This window comes from Camelus bactrianus, chromosome 19 (assembly GCF_048773025.1).
Source record: "Camelus bactrianus isolate YW-2024 breed Bactrian camel chromosome 19, ASM4877302v1, whole genome shotgun sequence".
NCBI classification, from domain to species: Eukaryota; Metazoa; Chordata; class Mammalia; order Artiodactyla; family Camelidae; genus Camelus; species Camelus bactrianus.
In genome coordinates this window covers 48903402-48918965 of record NC_133557.1, presented here as the reverse complement: position 1 = coordinate 48918965, position 15564 = coordinate 48903402, and the positions used below count along the sequence as shown (strand labels likewise).

The window sequence follows — 15564 nt, the reverse complement described above, 5'->3', positions numbered from 1 at the left end:
GCATTTACATTTCTTTCTGGCCATATGAGCAAACCACACTTCCTAGCCCTCTTGGACCTAGTTTAGTTGGATGTGCTGGTTCTTACCAACACAATGTGGGCTGAAGAGAGGTAACACTCCTGTGATTAGGCAGTTAAAAGGAAGCATGCTAACCATCTATTTCCTTTTCTTATTGACTGATGAGGCCAGGAGGACCTCAAAACCATGTGTTGACGACAGAAAGCCGCCTGGGTCCCTAAATGACTATGTGGAGCAGAGTCCCACCCCCAACTCCACTGAGACACTTGGAATTATGATGTGAGCAAGACATAAGTAATTGATGATGTTAAACTGCTAAAATTTTAAGGATTATTTGTTACAGCAGCTAGGATTACTTATCCTATGGTTTACTAAAGAGGTTTTGGATATGTATATTCAACTTTCTACTACTGACATTCCTATAATTATTGTTATGCCTTTAATGTAAGTATATTTGTTTTCAGCTTCTAAACACAAATATAAACATCTCTATTTAGAATTCACATTATTAAAATTGTGTCAGTTATGCCAACAAAGACACAAGATGTGTAGAAAAATCCCTTCAGTGACCCAAGTGTAGCCCCAAACAGCAGTGATAAGGGAGCCCAGTCAGCCCCGTAAAAACACTAACTAGCACTGCAGACCAGGGGAGAACGCTAGACTTAGCAGTAAGTAGACAGGGTTTAGCATAAGCTACAGCACATCACTTTCTCTCAACTAGCACACTCAATACAAAGAAGGCCAGGAAATCACTGCACATGGATTTCATGATGAGCCTGGGGTTCAAGGAGGGGCTCAAAAACTTGTCTGTTGAAAACACAAATGAACAAATAATACAAGAATGGATGATAGGCTTTTCACAGAAATATTTCACAGAGATCAAAGACCTGACAATCCAAGTGCATTGCTGGGTAATGGCCATGTGATCTTGAACAATTTATTTAACCTCTTTAAGCCTAGGTTTCTCATCTATGAAATGGGAGTGATAATGGAATATATATACCTCATGGGGCTGCTGTAAGATTAAATGAAATCTAATACATAAAGAACCTAGCACAGTATCAGGCCCACAGTAAGTGAGTGGTAAAAATGTTAGGTGTCATCATCTGGTTCTTGTGAGAGCCCCACTGCTAAGTTGGTTCACCTCAGTTTCATCACTTGAATGATGGGGATAAAGATGCCTGACCCACTTATTGTGTGGATCTCATGAGATAATGGATGTGACACTTGTCTTACGACAAGGTTACTGTGACATGGTACCCTGTGCTGGTGAATGACAGCAAGGTCCCACAAGCTTCCATTAAAAGCTACTGGAGCTGGAACGTTTTCACAAAGCCTGTTTATCTTGTGACCAAAGAACTCACCCTAGGAGATGATGGCTGGTCTGTGACTAAGTGCAAAACTAACTGGTTTAAAAAGAAGCAAATGGATGACTCATATACAGAATAAAATCCATGTTCTCTCTTACCATTTGAATCAACTGTCCCTGAGCTATTAAAGCTGATGAGACTTTATTTTTCCAGTGAAAAGCTTTAAGATTACCTACCCAATGGTACTAACATTTTTAGTAGCATCTATTTAAGAAAAAATTAGCACTAGAAGAATTTTGATAAACTAGTTGATAGAGACTAATATTAAGGGAAGAGAGGAGTGTCTCACAGGTAGACTCATACTAGCTACCCATTAATCATTCACTAGGGATGGCAACACAGAACAAATGATGCCAAAAGTTTCCAGTGACAAAACAATAAAGAAATAAACACCCTGCACAATCCATTCCAAAAAACTCTTACCTGACAGGTTGTAAATCAAAACCATCAACTCCAAAGGAATCTATTCTGATAGGCTTCATCAGCTCCTCTACCATGGGCAGATCTAAGAGGGGAGAAAAGTTAAAACAGCAACCAAAAATGTTATGTAAACTGCTTAATTTAAGGTCTACTACCACCAAAATTACACTGTCTCTGATTGACACATTAATAAAATGGCACATATAATAATCCCAGTTTCCCACCGTAACCTCCTTGTACAAGAAAATCTTAGGTATTTATATTTGAATTATATATCTATATATTTTCTCTCCCTCCCCCTACACACATCAAATATATGAATATGGGTGTATACACACACATACACACACACACACACAATATGTATTTAGTTGATCCCAAATACTGCTCTCTATTTAAAAAATAACTGTAGCGTAAGTTCATGGAAAAGCATAAATAATGTGAAAATACTTAAGAGATTTCTTAATTTTGGAAGACATACTATAGGAGGAACTGAAATTTTACCCTATGTTCAGCTCTAACTTTATAGTTAAACCAATGATTCCTAGATTCCATTTAAACAAACCCTATAAATTCACAGATTGAGAAACAATCACTACAGTAAATTCAATTTAAATTACACCACACTGGAAACTGTTCAGAGAGGGTCTCAAAGGAAGCAGCTTTTACCACATTCCGTGGTAGAGATGCTTTTGAGGACCCTTCATCTTCTTGAGGATGCTTTTTCACTGAGCTCTCGGTATTTCCCCCTGCATCACTCTCAGTTCCTTGCTCATCTGCATCTTCCCAAGAAACGGCTACATGACAGTACATCTGATGCAGAGCTTCAATGTCACAGCTGCTCTGTCCATAAGAAACATCAGTTGAAATACATGTACTCTCTAGCATGACCACACAAATACATGAAAATATAAAACACCGTTATCCCTTAATCTACCAGAAATGGTGAACAAGGCTGTGGGACAGTATGTGATAAAGACAGGGTGAAATATAAACTTGCTAGTATGTGGCAAAGCCCATCATCATGAAATCACAGCGGGCTCAGTAACCCCTGTAAGCAAGCAGAGATGTGCCCTGATGTGGTCATTGTAAGATCTCACTCTGCTAGTTACTGTCTCTTACTACCATCAGTAACCAACCTCTGCACTGGATAAAACTACTCCTAAATTTCTCAAACTGACAAAATTTTGTAAGGACCACTCTCTCCTCTGCCTCTCTTTCTCTCTTTGCCTCCCAATGCCACCAGGCATCTCGTCTTCTGTGTTTCTTCCTTTGAAATTCAATCCTCTAACTTTGCCATCCAATATGTGTTCCAATATCCTGTGTTAAAGCTGCTGTAACAAAAAAAGTAATTTCCTAGGGGCCAAATCCAGCCTTTAAATTTCTTCAACTGTTTTAATTTTCTTCACCCTGTGAGACATCTGAAATGGCCCTTTCCCTGGGAACTGTTTCTTCCATACAGCGCCTTCCTCTCCCCACCACTCTGATGGATACTTCTCTATCTTTTATGGTACATTGCTCATCTCAGGACTCCATCTTTAACCCTCTTTTTTAAAAGCTCTCTTTGTAGGGAGGAGGGCTGGATAATTTCATCAAGACTCTTCACTTAATTATCACCCATATGCATGTGACTTACAAATCTATGTCTTTTGTCCTTAATTCTTTTCTGAATATTAAATTTCCAAATAGACATTCAGACTGTTCTATAAGTAAATCACATATAACACAACCTCAAATGAATTAATTATATTCCCCAACAAAACCAGTTCTACTCCCAGGATCTGCTGTTTTAGCCGTGGCATGATTACTCACCCAGTCATCCACAAGAGAAAACCTGATATCACTGTTCACTCTTCCATCCCTATTAAACTCCTCCCCTTCCCACCGAGAAACAAACTCTGGAAAAAAGAACTCAAAGGACCTAATGACAATAATCTAAGATTTTGATGTCTTTTCTTAACTCATTTTGTACCTTTCATTAATAACAGTGAAATTCTCAAAGTTAGAGAAAAGAATAAAAGAGTCGTAGAAGAATGGGAAAAAAGAAGAGCAGGGTGACCAGTCTCCTTTTCTCCTGGTATCCATGACTAAGTAATTAATACCTAAAAATGAAACAGTATATACAGCCTCCTCTTCCTCTACATAATCTGTGAGTTGCATAGTATAAAATTCTGAGGGACTATTTTCAACTCTATACTTAAGATGTAGCCAAGTCCTACATGTGACTGTGTAAGAATGTCTTACAACAGGCTATCTTTCTACCTAATGCTTCAGGTTGTAATAGAGGAGAACAAATCTGACACCACATTGGATCTGTTCTGAGTTTTAACCACTGTGCCCTGTTTTCTAGGCTTAGTCTTCCCAGCTCTGCACCTTTTGTGAAACAATGTTGCCTTTAGCCTGAAATCTACAGGAGAGCCTATTCTTGGGGCTCTGACCTTTAAGGATGTTAGCACTTCTGCACTTATGTAGAGATGGCAAGTTGCAAAATAGAGAATAACCTTTGTTTTGTTGGAGGTTTACAGGGACACACATGGATGGCTGCAAGAACAAAGAATTCCTGCATCAAGAAGTTTGCAACAATGAACCACACCCCCTCCCCTGTGGTTTTTGTTGTTGTTGCTGTTGTTTGTATAAAAGGAGTCTGTATTCTGACTGGAGAAGGATGGCTCTCCAAGATATTAGTTGGCCATCCTCTTGGTCTGCCGCCTTTCTGAATAAAATCACTTTTCCTTGCCCCAACACGTTGTCTCCAGATTTACTGGCCTGTTTTGCAGTGAGCAGAATGAGTTTGGACTCAGTAACAAGGTCACCACTGCTATTTGTAGCATGCCCAAAAAGGAATAGAGTTGCTTAAATAAATTAAAAACAAAAAAGTAGGGTATATCATCAGAGCAGAATCACTAATTAAGTGGCAGGGATATTCAGTAGGACTTTAGGGAAAAGATCTTGCCTGCCCCCTAAACCATTGATCAGACTCACAGTAGCCTGACTGAAGGACAGAATTGATTTTATGAACAAAAGAAAAAGGCACAATGTGTTTTCTCCTCTACAGAAATACCAGGGGGTGTAAGTATCACTTAGTCAGGATAAAATAAATGATCCCAATGGTAACTAGCAGAGCAGTACTGAACACTCAACCTAATTTAACAGGTGAGAGGTATCAGAAAGAAGGGGTTCTGGCATAAAGCAACAGCAGAGCAAACACACAGAAAAGCAAATGACCTAAAAGTCAGAAATTAGAAATGGAAGACAGAGAGACATCAGGGGCTGCAACACAGCAGGAGAAAGGTATATTTCTCTTAATTTGAGTCATTAACCCAATGGATATTAAAAATAATCCCAGGGTCATGTATGTTAACTCTATTCATGTATTTTAGAGAGAGAAAAGTAAAGGGCTGACTTCTTGCCTTTTACATTAGAAAGAGAAAATACTGTGTCATTATTTTGTGTATTATTACAGGTCAAAAGCTTCCTTTTTCCCACTTACAAGTTGAGAAGTGTCAAATTCTATTGTGCAGTGGCAAGGGTCCCAATGTGTAGAATACTGTCTCATCCAGTGACTGTGCCAGTCACACAGCCACAGCACAAAACAGCATCTGCCCATGAGACAGATGAAAACAAGCAAAAGGCTAGATCTGGCCCTCATTTTATAGTCATCAACTTTTTAAAGACAATAAAGCACAAGGAACTTCATGAGTCATATTAATAAAAAAGATAATCTTTGACAACATATCACCTAAACCAAGCCTGCTTAATCCCAGAAGACAAATGGTAAACAAACAAACAAAAAAAACAAACCACTGATCTTTTCAATTTTTAAACTAAGTTCATATACTGATTGAATATTTTTCAAGTGTATTTTTCAAATACTAGGTAAATTTAACAGGTTACAGCCAATAGGAATTTATATGCATGCCTTCAGGTTCTTTCACATAATCTGTACTATTAATAGAGGTTGATGCACATAATGAGAACCACACAGCTGGCACTGTTTGTTGAATCTCAGCAATATACTAGGCAATATATGTTATCGCAGCTGATCATCCCACGGTCTCATTTTAGAGAAGAGGAAACAGGCTTAGAGGCATTAATTTTCCAATGTCACCCAGATGCTAACTGGCAAGGCTGGGAATACAAATCCAAGGCCACAAAACAATAAACTCATACTGTACACTCTTCTAGTAAGTGACTCATCAAATTATTTTGGAATCAAGAACATTTAAGAAATAAGGTTAAAAAAATTAGCATTATATAACTGCCCAGATCATCTTAACAGAATTTTTCTTTCAGTAATACATTTTTTTGACTTTTTAAAAAATTGAAGTATAGCCATTTTACAATGCTGTGTCAATTTCTGGTCTACAGCTTATTTCAGTCATACACATACATACATATATTCATTTTCATATTCTCTTTCATTATAGGTTACTACAAGATACTGAATATTGTTCCCTGTGCTATACAGTAGAAACTTGTTGTTTATCTATTTTGTACATAGTAGTTAGTATCTGCAAATCTTGAACTTCCAAATTAAGTAATAGCATTTTTATTTCTGAGTTTTTCTTATAATCTATAGCAGTGGTTTTCATATTGAGTTTAACAAAATGATAGTTTTCAGAGAAAATCATGGGGTCCACAGATGTTTGATTGGAATTTCATTTTAAAACATAAAAACTGTAATAGAAATTAATCTGCACACTCAGATGTGCCTTTTATGTAATTAATATTTTGAAGACCACCAGCATGGTAACTTGGTCTCCAGCTTTGTTTTCACGCACATCACAGAATCAAGTTCCTCTGGCCATCCTGTGCGTACATGAACCTCCCATAATGGTCACTGACTAGAAAAGCTGTAGCTCTGTTGGTCTTTTACAAAAACTCATATTTGCTCACTGAGAACAGTGTAAGCAGACTGACTATCACAGCACATACATGACATGTACTTAAATCAGTGGTGAGACAGAGGAGAACTTGCCCAGCACATGTTTTCATCATGGCAGAATATTCAATTGGGTGGTAACAAGTAAATGAGTGATGTGTCTTGATGGAAAATTTCTGCTGTAATTTATTAACTTTAATATTTACATTTTAAAATGGAAGTGGATAAAACTAGATGGTGATTCTTGGAATGGCAGTGATTAGAAATAAGAGATCTGAGTGGACTTTGTGCTTTTGATCATGTTTTGTTTTTTATGATCTGGTTGCTGGTTACATGGCTGTGTTCAGTATTTAAAATTCATCATCTGCACTATGATGATACATGAATTCTTCTACAAGCATATTACAGTTTGATTAAAAAATTTAAAAAACAAAATAAAATAAAAATAAAATGCAAGCAGATGTTCAGAGTTGGCTAGTGATTTATCACTTCTATTGATCTTTTTTTCAAGAGTCTGGATTGGTTTAGTTGACCAAACTAGTCAACTGGGACTTGCAAAGAAAGCTGAAAAGTTCCCATTTGCACCTATTTAAGGGATCAACCAAGAATATTTTTATATTATGCAACAAAAACAAAATATATAAACATACTGGAAGTCTGATGATATAAGAATATAACAAATATCTGTAACTCCCAATTTTAACAGTAGTGGTCTGTTTTAATTGCTGTCACTAATTTTTAAAGTAAATGTCATGAATGTAAACATTTATATTTATACTGATAAAATATCATTTTTATCTGTAAAGAGAGTACTATCTAAGATTCCATTTGGAGATAAGGGTTCCACTGCTTTTTAAAAAAGTCTGAAAAGGCATTGTCTTAAAGACCTTTACAACCGTTGGTGAAGTCTGGATGGTCCTAGACATTTCAGAATTTGGGGATGTGAGCTAACTTTTTCCTATACAGAGAGAACTATGGAAAAGCCCAAAACAAAAGTCTCAACTCTTCTACACATGGCAAATTTAACTGAATACTCTAGGGGCACAGAAAATTAGTTAATATTCATCTACAGTACTATACTTTGTACCAACAGCATTCATTCATTTTTTAAAAAGTATTTAAAAACACACTTCACTGAGACTGCTAGCATTAAGTGTCACCATTAGCAAGTTCAGATTATTTACACAGAAAGAGGGAGAAAATGTGAAATGTAAAGTTTTATTGTTGACAGTTATTATGTATGTTATTATGTATTATATGTATTTCCCTAGAAGTGAAGTCAACTAGTCACAGACTCTGACATACTTAGAGAACAGCTAGTTTCTCACTTTCACCCATCCCTGTCATTTCATTATCAGTCACACCCAGTGGGGCCTTCGGCTTAGCTGTTGCTTTGTCCTGCTCATCAAGGCTGACCTCTGCAACAGAGTCTAATGAGCCAAGCAGCACTACTGGAATAACACAGAAGAAAAAAATATTAGGAATATAGAGAAGTCTGTATGGTTACATTAATAAAATATTTACATCATATGTAATCTGTATGAAAAATATAAATATTTACATATAAAGACTACATAACCATATATCTAAGACAAGCATGATTTTCTTCTTATGCACAAGAGTAGGCTTATCTCAACATATATCTATGCTTATATACTGTTCTAATGTACATTTATATGGGAAAGGCAAAGGGCCTGAAAAAATTAACAAAATAGAAACATTCCCTCCCTTATTGATGTGTAAGTAGCCAATGAAAAACTATGTATTTAAGACGCATAACTTGTTGTTATGCATTCTTATTGCTGTATAGTTTCTACTGTGTAAAAATACCAATGGTGAGAATAGCTTTTACAAGCTCTACCTCAAAGGGCATTTGTATAAGAAGGTCAAGTTTAATAATTGCTGTTACGTTATTTAGAAAAATCTGTACTCTTGATATGCTTGACAAATTTTTATTTCACCAATTTAAAAAAATTTACATTATAGCTGGGTCTTAATTATCATCAACAGCTTTTAGGGTTTTGGCTTTCAAATATGGTCCTAATAGCTAAACTAGTGAATGCTGGAATAATACACCATTACTAATTTTCCTAAGTGAACTGTATTGTAGCACTAAGGATTCAAATAGCAAATAAGGGAAAGCATCTCTTTATAAACTTATTTCTGTTAGTAAATGAAAAAGAAATGAGAGAATTCAAAGACTAATAACACTTTTCAACCTCCAATAAATTGATGGAGGCATCAAATATCAATAGCTGCTAACATCATAAAAAGGAGACGAGACACTAGGTGACTATGAAATAACACACCACACTCTCACAGAGGATCAAATCAAGGCTAATCATGCCTCTGGATCCAGCTGCCAGTTTGAGGAAGTAAAAAGGATGGATGAATGTGCTAAATTGTACCATGTGTATGCAATCAGTCAAATCCAGACTATGAAAAACAGATCAAACAGGTGTATTTCAAGAAAGATATAAAAAATAAATTTGTAGACCAAAACAGACTTACAAGGAACTCTTTTTGTAAATGGTCAGAATTAAACACTAGTACCTAGGGAGACATACTTGGGTAAGAGAATCATAAACAAAAGGAAGTGATTCCTGTAACAGTAACTTAGAGGAAAAGACTTATTTAAAGGAAGGGAAGGGGCTATGATTGAGTCAGAGCACATGGATGAGCTTCTGGGAGAGCTGGCAAATTTCTGTGTATTGGGCTTTGTGGTAGTTATAAGAATGTATTATCAATCAATATAAAAAAACTGATTAAAAAATGGGCAAAAGATCTGAATAGATATTTTTCCAAAGAAGATAAACAGATGGCTAACAGGTTCCTAAAAAGACATTCAACTTTGCTAATCATCAGAAAAATACACATCATAACCACAATGAGATATTTTGTCACACCTGTCAGAATGGCCATCATCAAAATATCTACAAATAACAAATGCTGGCAAGGATACAGAGAAAAGGGAACCCTAGTACACTGTTGATGGGAATGTAAACTGGTACAGCCACTACAGAAAACAGTATGGAAGTTATTTAAAAAAACTAAAAATAGAACTATCACAGACCCAGCAATGGAGGAGGAAGCTAGTGTGTCTATCTACCTATATATGTGTCTAGCTAATGGAACAGGAGGCTAGTGTGTCTTTGTCTGTCTGTGTGTCTATCTAATGGAGGAGGAGGAGGAGGCTAGTGTGTGTCAGTCAGTCTGTCTGCCTGCCTGTCTATCTAATGGAGGAGGAGGTGGCTAGTCTGTCTGTCTATCTATCTGTATGTCTATCAATCTAACAGAGGCAGAGAAGGCTAGTGTCTATGTGTCTTTCAGTCTATCTATGCATCTGTTTAGCTATCTAATAGAGGAGGAGGCTAGTGTGTCTATTTATCTACCTAACTGAGGAGGAGGAAGAGGCTACTGTGTCTGTCTTTATATCTATCTAATACAGGAAGAGAAGGAGGCTAGTATGTCTGTCTATCTACTTAATTGAGGAGGAGAAGGAGGCTAGTGTGTGTGTGTGTCTATCTGAGGAGGAGGAGGAGGCTCTTGTGTCTGTCTGTCTCTCTCTATTATCTATCTATCTATATCTATCTATCTATCTATCTACCTACCTACCTACCTATCTATCTATCTACCTATCCTTCTATCTACCTAATTGTGGAGGAGGAGGCTAGTGTGTCTATCTACTTGAGGAGGAGAAGGAGGCTAGTGTGTGTGTGTGTGTGTATGTCTATCTGAGGAGGAGGAGGAGGCTCTTGTTTCTGTCTGTATGTGTGTCTGTCTGTCTCTATCTATCTATCTATCTATCTATCTATCTACCTAATTGAGTAGGAGGAGGAGGCTACTGTGTCTGTCTGTCTGTCTGTGTCTGTCTTTATAACTAACATAGGAAGAGGAAGAGGTTAGTCTGTCTGTCTAGCTATCTATCTAATGGAGAAGGAGAAGGCTAGTGTGCTTTTCTGCCTGTCTTTCTGTGTATCTATTTATCTAATAGAGGAGGAGGTTGGTGTGACTATCTATCTATATATGTCCCTATCTAATGGAGGAGGGTAGTGTGTCTCTCTGTCTATGTGTCTATGTATCTAATCGAGGAGGAGGCTAGTGTGTCTAGCTGTCTATCTATCTACATATGTGTCTATTTCCTAAGTCACCAGTTGGAGTTAGTAGAAGAACTGAAACTAAAAATTTGTGTCTTACAACATAAATCTCTAAACAGACTATATAATGCCAAGAAAAACTTAATCACTTTCAGAATATGTAACATCAGAAGCATGATTTTGTTACACTACTAATTATGATGCATTTGTATTTAATAACATTCTACTATTTCTAAGGCTTTGTTATTTCTTGAGACATAAGATGTCATTTAGAAATCTGATAAACATCTTAAAATCCTGTTTTCCTAATTCCTCTTAAAAGAAGCTACAAAAAAGGAGAAAAAGAAGGGATATGATATATCTCTCCCTGCAAAACATTTTCTATCTCTAATATCCAACTATTTGATTCTATTTTCTAACAGTCATGAATTGGCTACAAGCATTTTATGAATGTAAAATGAATAATAACAAATTCATATTTTAATTTGGTTATGTTAATGTTTAATGTCTAAAACTTGAAATATTATATTGGGAAGAATTCCAGGTACACTATTCATTTATGTGTGCAATTTTGGAAAAGTTCATTAACTTCTATGATTTTCTGTTACTTCATCTAATGTATAAAAGATCACATTACAGTTTTTAATAAATAAGTTCATTGAGATAAATGAAAATGCATAACTCATTATAAGTGCTCAATAGTATTTTCTTCTCTCTTTCATGAGGTTGGATTGTAAATTTCCTTAGTAACTGTTAATGATGGTAGGCCAGTTTGTACTATTACATTAAAAGATTTTAATTTCACATGATGGTGACTTATTTCACAAAACACTCAGCATGATATTAGTGCCTGCAACCTTTTCTGGCATGTAAACTATGCTCAATTATCTGTAGACTTCAGTCGATGATACATGAACCTAAAGATGTTAGCACATATCCTGACTTTTCTTTTTCTTTTTTTTTTAATTGCTGAAATCATTCCCAAGGTCTGCATTAAAAAAGGTGGGATATCAGAATACTGTATTATATGCTGTGAAAGTAGAATCAAAATAGTCAACTGACCCAATCACAATAGCCTTTACTATGTTTCTGTCTTCAGTTACGCCACGTGTTGGGCTTAGAAGATTAAAAAATATCATAGTGAGGAATAAAGGAGGCTTCATCCATGATTAACCTGTCAGGCCTACATTTCCATAAATCACTAGTAATATATAATTTTATATAACATATAATGCACATATCATTATATAATAATTTGTATAGCTATTACTTACTAAATGCCTGCTGTTAACTTAGGCTGTGTGTTAAGCACTTTATTTTCACTGTTTCATACCTCTAAACTACTCATGCATAAGTACTACCATCCCATTTACAAATGACAAAACTGATGTACACAAAATAAAATTTTTCCCCGAATTTACATGAATAGTTACTGACAAATCCTGGATGTGAAGAGAATCTATAACACTAGCTTAGAGCAGCCATCATAACAAACTAGCAGCCAATCGTCCCCATCATAGGCAGGGACAGAACTATCACCATTCACAGTGTATCATCTAACCAGAAAGTAAGTCAGAGAAGGAAACCAAACATCTTTATAAAACTTTCTTGGAAGCCAAAGAGAGATGCTCTTCATTCACCACCCACTCTATTGGGACCTATCAATAGTCTGTAATTCAGTAAAGTATGTTTAAATATCTTAAGAAAGGAGACACTTACTGAAGTCATACAGCCACTGCTTGTGCATCAAGGGGGCCTTGATGGAAAAAAATAGTGAAATCTCTGAGAGAATCACCACATATCCTGAACTGAACCCTGAACTGCTGCTGCCCAAATCATTGGTGAGGAGGGGAAACAGTGCTGAGAAGTGTCTGGCTCTTTAGAATGCCATGGTCCAACACTGGAAACAAGATCTAAGTCCTTCATACATGGAAATATAAGGTTTGGTGTGATAAATATGTTAAAAATGTGAAAAGGATGCAAGGAACTATATTCAATATCTTGTAGTAACCTATAATGACAAAGAATATGAAAGGAAATACATGACTGTATATGTATGACTGAAACATTATGCTGTGCACCAGAGGTTGATGCAACACTGTAAACTGACTATGCACCAAAAAAAAAAAAAAGTGAAAAGAAATATCTTATTTTTATATCCTTAGAGGAGATTAATAAAAATTGATTCAATATTTTATAACAGCTCAATTTACAGTGATTTATGGTTAGTAAGAAAGACTAGTTCAAAAGCAGGGTCTACTAAAATTAAACTATGTATGTGAATAAAACTTACAGAAAACAGTCATTTTTGTTAGCCTTTTGATCAAATGAAAGAATCTCCAAATCTATGAAATATGAAGTAGGAAAATATGAATTTTAGAATGCCTTCTGATTTCATATAAACAAGTCTGGCTCCTTATTTTTATTCAAATGGAGATAAATAACCTTATTACTCATGAGTAATTACCACAGTGACACCATGACCAAGTTAAAAGGGCATGCAAAAGTAGATTACATTTTCCTTTCTAAATGTCTTTTTCTTCATGACTGCATCAGAAACTTCACATTTCACAGATCAACTGATATCCTTGTGTCTAGTGTGTATAAATGTGTTTCATCTCTTTTAATTTCATTTTCCAGAGAATGAAAATTCCTGACCTCTAACCAGAAATAATAGCATGTTATTTATTAGAGGCAGTGAGAAGACCCCACCAATATGCATGAATGCTATGAAACCAAATGGCTGGGAATTTGTTTTTAATCACAAAGAATTAGTAGTTATTTTTAAGCCTCATGGTAATTGAGGGCCAGGTTTAAATGCACTTACTATCATATCATTATAATAAAATAAAATTTAGAATAAATACCCTAAAGTACAGAAGGGAAAGCATATGAAGTGTTTTATAAATTCCTGCAAGTTTGTACAATTTTTGATGTACATATTCCCATTACATTTGATTTTTTAACCCCATTAACTCAAATATTGGTAGAAAAACATATACATATTTATGAATTATAATCTCATCCAGAATGTCAACACTGCTTTGCAATCACCTATCTCTACTGTCTCTCTTTCTGGTATGCAAGAGAAGACAGATCTGTATAGAATTCTTCCTTTGGGTTCAACATCATCATTTCTTTATGCTCTTTCCCTTGATTTTTTTTTTTCAGTCTCTCTCATTGGATCTATATGCAGAGTTTTCAATGTTTATGTTTCTTAGGATTCTGGAACTGGAACTCTTTCCTATTCCATGCTCTTTGGGAGCATGCTATTCCCAAAGACCTCCAAGTGGCTTCACTTAACTTCAAAATCTATTCAGGCACACTGGTTTCTCTACTGCATTCCATTTACATTTTTAAATATCAGTCTCCATGTAGATGTCCAATAGAAACCTACATTTAGCTTTAAATCTATATACCTGTTCCTACACATGTATTTTCTAGCTCAGTTACCTCATGATTCAGTTGACCAAGTTATAAGTCTCACAGTTATCTTTGGCTCCAAAACCCCCAATAATCCAATCACAGACTTGATTTTGGATCCAAAATATCTTTGGAGTATGTCTTTATTGCTCCCAAATAGGGCAAACCTTTTCTATATGTAATCTAGTCTCTTTCTCACTGGTCCTCTTACCACTTCTCATTCACTATTTTATTCTTCTGATTTGATGATAAATTTTATTTTTGAAATTCAAATCTAAGCATGTGACTCATTAAGGATCTTAGAAATAAAGTTACATTATTATATATGAATTCAGTAATTTTCCAAAGAAAGAACCCTGGGACATTTGGTCTTTCCTGGAACATTGAAATGCGTATTTTTAACTCTAAGTCAGGTTGCAGATTGAACTATAAACAAAGAGAAGTGACTTTAATGCATATAGATCATAAAATATATGAGGTGAGCACCTGAATGATAACATCAATCAAATTTATAACGCTGATAAGTGAGTCTAAGATAAGCTCTGGAGCTAAAGTCAGGTTTGTGATTCAGGTGAGGCTTTTCAAGGTAAGAGTTCATGCTTCTATTCATTTCCTATTGCCACTGTAACAAATTACTACAAACTTATTGGTATTAATAAATCATAAATTCATTATCTCATAGTTCTGGAGGTCTGAAGTCGGAAATCATCAGATACACGAGCTGACATCAAATTATCAGCAAGGATGCTTCCTTGTGAAGGCTGAGAGGAAAATCCAATCACCTTGCCTTTTTCAGCTTCCAATGGCCTGTATTCCTTGGCTTCTGCTCTTTCTCCATCTTTAAGAGACATCTTCCAGTTTCTACTTTCCTCATCACATCACCTTTTCCCCTTTGGTAGTCAAATCTCCCTCTGCCTCCCCTTTATCAGGACACTGTGATCACAGGTAGGCTCATGAGGGTGTTCCAGGGTACCTTCTCCCATCTCAGGATCTTTAATTTAATCTCATCTGCAGAGTCCTGTTTGCTCTATAAGGTGTCATTCACAGGTTCCAGGATCCAGGACCTGGATATCTTGGGAGGTCATTATTCTGCCTACCACAATGTTCCAGCCCCCAACATAACTTTACACATACACACAGTAATTTTACATACACACACACACAGACACACACACAGACACACACGTTTCAATTGTATATGGCATTGCCAAATTCCTACTCAACCTCAAAACCAGTTTGGTTTCTAGGGTGAGTAGGAATTTGGTATGGCATTACCTCTTCTATAAGGCTTCTTCTAATATCCTTCACTGTCTTCAAGATCATCCCTCTGAACTTCGTACATATTTTTGTGAGG

The 15564-nt window shown here is 35.9% G+C and overlaps 1 pseudogene; it reads right to left on the bottom strand.

Annotated features, from left to right (window-relative positions):
- Window positions 1–15061, bottom strand: part of LOC141573989 (centrosomal protein of 162 kDa-like) — a 35009-nt pseudogene extending 19948 nt beyond the window's left edge.
- Between the last annotated feature and the right edge of the window lie 503 nt (window positions 15062–15564).